The sequence below is a fragment of the Alligator sinensis genome, unplaced genomic scaffold (genome assembly GCF_000455745.1).
Source record: "Alligator sinensis unplaced genomic scaffold, ASM45574v1 scaffold717_1, whole genome shotgun sequence".
NCBI classification, from domain to species: domain Eukaryota; kingdom Metazoa; phylum Chordata; order Crocodylia; family Alligatoridae; genus Alligator; species Alligator sinensis.
In genome coordinates, this window is record NW_005841961.1 from 1,221,237 (window position 1) to 1,227,550 (window position 6,314).

Below are 6,314 nucleotides of genomic sequence, written 5' to 3' on the forward strand. Positions count from 1 at the left end.
GGATGTCCTTGGTGAGCCAGGGGGGCTTTTAGGCACTCTTGCGCCCCTTGCTTCTTGTTGGGATAACCACCCCTTGGGCCCTGAGTATCGCCTCCTTAAGGAACGACCACTCATCTTGGGCACTGAGTTACCCTGCCCTCGAGAACTCCAGCGCCTCTCCCACCAATCTCCTCAGCTCGTTGAAGTTAGCCCTCTTGAAGTCTAGGGCTACTGCCTTGCTGCAGGCCCTTGTCACCCTGCACTGGATGATGAATTCCAGCAAGCGATGATCACTATCACTCAGGTGGTCAAGGACCTGGATCCCTCTTACCAGATCACCGCCTGTGGCCAGGACCAGGTCCAACAGAGCATTTCCTCTGGTGGGACTGTGCACCTCCTGGGTTAAGTGGAGATCCTGTATCTCGGCCGGGAACCTCCTGGAATGATCCGACCTAGCTGACTGCTCCTCCCAGCAGATGTCTGGGTAATTTAGATCATGACAACTACATCCCTTGCCTTAAGCGCCTCTGCAAGCTGGCCTGAAAATTCCCGGTCCAGCTCCTCCCCTATATTTTATTGACTGTAATAGCTACCCTGGTTCTAACACATCATATACTGACTTGAAATATAAGACGTCATAAAAATAGACATTGCTTGTTTTAAAGAGCTTTGTTTCTTGATGTTGAAACCAGAATTAATATTTTCTGAGTTATGACGAATGTGCATCAAAGTTTAGGAAAACTGACATGTCATGTTTTTGCTCTTTTAAAACATCATTTTATGACTGTTCATTCATAGTCCCCAGGAGCCATATTTCTTTTAATTTACTCCCATTGCTAAACTAATACACCACCTCACTTAATATCAAATTTAGTAACAGTTGCATTGAAGTGCTAGATATCTATAGGACTAAGCAATATTTGAAGTGTCTAAATTAATACTTCTTTTTAAAAAGTTGTTTTGAGAGGTTTTTTTCCAGTAAATTATTGTAAAATGAAGCCCTGGTCGCCTATATCCACCCTTTCAGCTATTATGTACAAGTACTGAGAGGGCCTCCTGATCTTTGTTTCTAGGACATATTAATAACCTGTTTGCTGATGGACATATATCATGGTGTTTGGGTGCTTATAGTAAAAGTTTGTATTTGTGATATTGGTTTTGTAAGCACTAGAGCACTTGAGTTTGGTTAGGAAGGCAAGCTGTACTCTTAAACTTTCTCTGTGTGTGTGTGTGTGTGTGTGTGTATGTTTATGTGTGTATATATGTCATACATATATGTGCTTGTTGTCTCGGACGGCCAGGGCCAACTCGAGTTACGCTCATATGTCAGGGCGGGCTGGTGAATGGAGAGGCAGACACAACTTATTGGTTGCAAAAAACTTTACTCACGCCGCTTGCAATCACGACGCAGGTGGTCCGGTCGTTGGAACAACCACGCGAGTTGTTCCAGCTGGCGGGGCCCAAGCCAGTTAATCCGTCTGCAATTTGAAGCCGGCGGGGAAAGGGGTACGTCGGGGTTGTGCTCGGTGACGGGAAGAAAGATCGATAGGGGATCAGGCTATCGATCGGCAGCCACAAGTCAGATAACTTCAGAGGCACTCTGCAGCGTGCTCAAAGCTCTTCGACTTGGGCGGAAGTCGCGCAGAATTTTAAACGGCCAGCGAGCCAATTACTAGCTGCCATGTGTGAATAATTTAGCACTGGCCAATAGCGGGGCACAAATTTACATTCAAATGGCGGGAACTCTTTGCACCGTGCATTTCTGTGCTGCAAAGAAGAAATGCATCCTGCAAAGGAAACTGCAAATTGGTGGGAACTCTCCTGCACGTAGGCTCTTAATTGCAGCAGAACACTCTGCCGTGCAAAGGAGCTCTCGTGTGGCCAGGAAATTCCATAGTGCCGAGGCACCAAAAATCACTGGGTCGTGACACTTGTATGTGTATTTATCTATCTATCTAATGACAAGTTTAAGGCTAGGTACAGAGGTTACACTTAATGCATGTTAAGCATGCAGAAACAGAACAGATGTTCACAATGCATAAGCACTTTAAAAATGGCAGATCCCAAGTTAATCCTTGATGGATATGGTATTAGACTAAAGCGCTTTAGGTTAGAGAGGGTTTTTTTTGGAATGTCTGTATCATATCCATCATACTGCAATGTAAATCTCATTCAGCTGCCATCCTAGGGGCCCCTTGCTGGGCAGCTTGCTAGCTGCAGCTCATGCTTGTCTGCTCTGTGCAAATGTAGCAGAAAGCCCCCTTTTCCTCTTGCCTGCATTTGCTTTCCCCTCTTTGGATATGTTTCTCCCCTTCTACCTTTTTTTCCTTCCTCTTTCTTTCACTATAACATAAAGAATTGTGTTTTAAAGTTTGTATGTGTGTATTTTGTATCTCCCCTTGTATTTTGGTATTTTTATCTATTTATGTGCCATGGCATTACTCTTGTAGCTTATATTTTATACTCTTCACCTTTTAACTAAATGTGTTTTAGTTTTAGAAGTAAGTTATATACTGTAACGATGTTAACAAGGGCAGGAATCAAACCACCACTTCCCTGTATCAGGCGGGCCCCTGAAAGATCGAGTGAATCCGTGATTGAATGCTGAACACAGTAACAAGCGGCAATTAACACCTACAGAAACTGCAGATCAACCAACGGAAGAAATCAATAGGAGACAATGTAGCAACTGGGAATTCTCTAAACTTCACTGTTCAAGGGCTAGAAGCCCCAGTCTGAGTAAATCAGTGCCGGGGACCAACTTTTGGGGCTGAACATCTCCAGATCGACCTCTCCCTGAGTCCTATTCATGACAGTGGTAAATTAATCAAAATTCATCCACGGACTTCCAAACCTGCATGTACATGCAGACGACCCCTGGGGCTGACAGATGCCATCCAGTAGCCACCGAGGGGGGAGTCCCACGAGGGTCAACTATCCCTGGATTGGGAAAACATGAAAACTGGGGAATCACCAAAGTCTGCCAAGGACAGATAAAAAACAGTGAAAAGTGACCCTCAGGGGCACCGTCTTGATCTCCAACTTGAACAGCACCTGACCTGTCCAGCCAGAAGGACCAGCTGGCGACTCCCTTCTGGAGGATAACACCATGCTGGAAGAAGCCTTGACTGGACATCGATGGCAGACTCCTGTGCTTGTGGGATAGGTATACCTGACTCTGGTGCCCCCCCTCCCCAAACATTTGTAGCTCACTACTCTACGTGTGTGTGTGTGTGTGTGTGTGTGTGTGTGTGTGTGTGAGGGGACTAGCCCCAAGGTTATGATTTGACTTCATTACAGTGTTTCAATCCACCTAATAAACCAGAATTTTAAGGATCCCGAGTCGGACATTTGTAGCTAACATGAACACTAGCCCAGCCCTGCCTCTGGGCTTTCATAGAGGAGACAGAAAAGGCTCTGTCTCTTCACTCTGCAGGTGTGGGGAGGTAGGGGGTGGGGAAAATGGAGCATCTTGGCCGCATGGATCCGCCCCCCCCCAAGCTTGTGGGCTTGGGTCTTGGCAGGCAGTGGGCTGGGTCCATGTGGCAGAGAGGATCTGTTTCCTCTGCTGGGCCTGGTTCCTGGCATGGCAAAAAGCTGGGTTGGGAAGCTTCTGGCTGCCACTGTCAGGAGGCTGGGGGGTGGGGGGAGGGAGGAAGGGAGCCCCCTCACCATGAGGTCCCCCCCATGACTTGCTGGCTGGGATCTTGGGGGGAGTCCATGTGGCAGTGGGGCTTCCTTCCCCCTCCACCCCATTCTTTTGATACTTGCAGCCAGAAACTGCAGAAAAGGGCTGCCTGGCTTGACTTTTCACCACACTGGGAACTGGAGCTGGGAAGAAAGGGAGCTCTTCTTCCATGCAGACCCAGTCAGGTCCTCCCTGAGAACCCAGCCATCAAGCTGTGTGTGTGTGGGGAAGTGGGGTGGGGGGCTGATGGTAGGGTGGCTTCTTTCCCCTGCCTCTTTTCCTGCAGCCCCAGGTGACAGGGGCTTGGGAGAGGGGCCACTTCAGCAGCCTCCTGGGAGGCATGTGGGAATGCCCCCGGTAGCCACTGCCTGAATGTCCGTTCAGTTTGCTTATGCAACAAATGGCAAACATGTTCGATTCATTCGCACTCTAACTTATAGCATTTTATGTAAAGTGCAATAGAGTGCTTCCGCCAGGGGTATTTTGAACTTCTGTACTTAGCCAAAGAGTACAACTTGCCTTATATGTGTATGTGTGTGTGTGTGTGTGTGTGTGTGTGTGTGTGTGTGTATATATATATATATAATCTGGTCACCTGATGTTAATTTTTTGCCTTGTTTCCATATGCGGAATTTCAAAAAAAAATGGACAAAGCTACATAAAAAACTTTAAAAAGGTTAAATAATTGCTTTTCGTTACAAGGATATTTTATCATTAGAAGTAAGAATGGTGATCTCTGCAACTCCAGGAAAACAGAAAATTTGCTCAGGGAATATTCTGAGCTGAAATTCCATTTCACTGAAGATTCAATATTTCAAAATCTGATTTTATTACAGTCTGGGATGAAACACCCAAATTCAAAAATTCTCTATGGAGGAAATTACTAAAAAAAAGTGTTTCAGAGCAGTTAACATTGATTTATCTAAAGCAGTGATTCTCAACCAGGGTCATGTGACACTGGGTTGCTGTGTGGTCCTTCTAAGGGTACCATACAATATTAATACTGTGAGGTGTGCAAATGCACATAATGCACAAGATAAGCTCAGAGATTTCAAATGGGAATCCATAGTGTTAAAAATATTCTGACCTGATGTGGTCTTTCTGAATTTTGGGGGTCTTTAAGAGGAGGCTTGATAATTACCTAGCTGGGGTCATATGAGCCCAGCATTCTCTCCTGCCCAGGGCAGGGGGTTGGACTTGATTGACTTAGGTCCCTTCTGACCCTACGTCTATGAATCTATGAATTCCTTGCAACAGAAGAATTGCTCTATTATTTTTCTGTAGTAAAAAACTAAGTGAAAACTAAGAGCTGGCATTTTCCAAAGGATGCTTTGAGTGTAAAGGGGTTGAGAATGGCTGATCTAAACTACTCATGCTGAACTTCTGGTCTGCAGGTTGAATTTGGCCCATTGGGCTTTCTATGCGTTTGGAAATTTGGTGGTAGGGGAGTAGTGGTGACATTAATTGCTGCCATATAATGCAGGGGTGGTCTGTGGCCAGATCTGGGGTGTGGGGGTTACTCTGAGGCTGGATCGGCACACAAGGCTGAGCCAATGTACTGGATTGCACCTGTGGACCAACCTAGTGTACTGACACCATGCTGGATTTGGCCTACAAACTAACTCCACCTGTGGGATCCAGCCTGCAGATGGGATTGCATCACTCATCCAGCCCATAGGACTGGAAGGTTGACTACCCCAGACCTCAACAGTAACTTTATTTTGATAGCACTTCTTATTTTTTAATTACATAGTATAGTACAAATAAAACATTGGAATGAAATGTCATTTTGAAAGAGAAAAAGGAGATGTTTCACCCTGAATATACTGACTGCATTCTCTGACAAAAAAACTGTTCTGTTAAACTGTTTACCAACCAACTCTAGCCCCGAACCTTGAATTCTCCTAGATCAGCACTTTTAGTAACCTACATGTCTAGTTCTAAACCAGCATTTTTAAGCACTTCTATTAGCTGATGGAGGAGTAGTGTTTTGTACTTCACTGATCTGGAAAAGAGAATGGAAAACAAGGGTAATTAGAAATGCTCATTGTGAGCACAAAAAAGAGCATGTGTGTACTTTATGCATCTTTGAACTGTTATTTTTTACAAGGCTAGGGATCTTGATTTTCACTGTAAAAGAATAAAAATTTCCCAAATTGTCTGATTAAAAAACCCCAAATCAATATTTTTCCGTGATTAAAATGAAATACCACTATATATAAGGTATCAGTTGAACACAATGTTTTATTGATGTATTTACAATTTTAAAGCAGTTTGGAAGCCTACCAGTGCCTCAGTTATTATAATAAAATCATTTTTAAATACGTATATATTTTAGTGTTAATTTTTTTTTTTAATCGTGATAAATCAGAGCTCCCCCTGCCCACTTCACTCATCAGGACATAGGCCCAGCTTTGGCTTTCCCCCCTGCTGCTTTGTGGCACTGAACAGCCCTAAGAGGCTGGTGCCCTGTCCTTACCCATGCCATTGCCCTTAATCCTGACCCACAGTCCCCCACTCCTGCCAGCCCTTCTGGTGCCCTTTATTCCCAACCTGCACCCCCTGGCCCTACTGTTGCCCCTCACTCACAGCTCACAGCCCCACCCCCCCCCCGCCACCCCTGCTGGTGCCCCCCCCTCCTACCCTG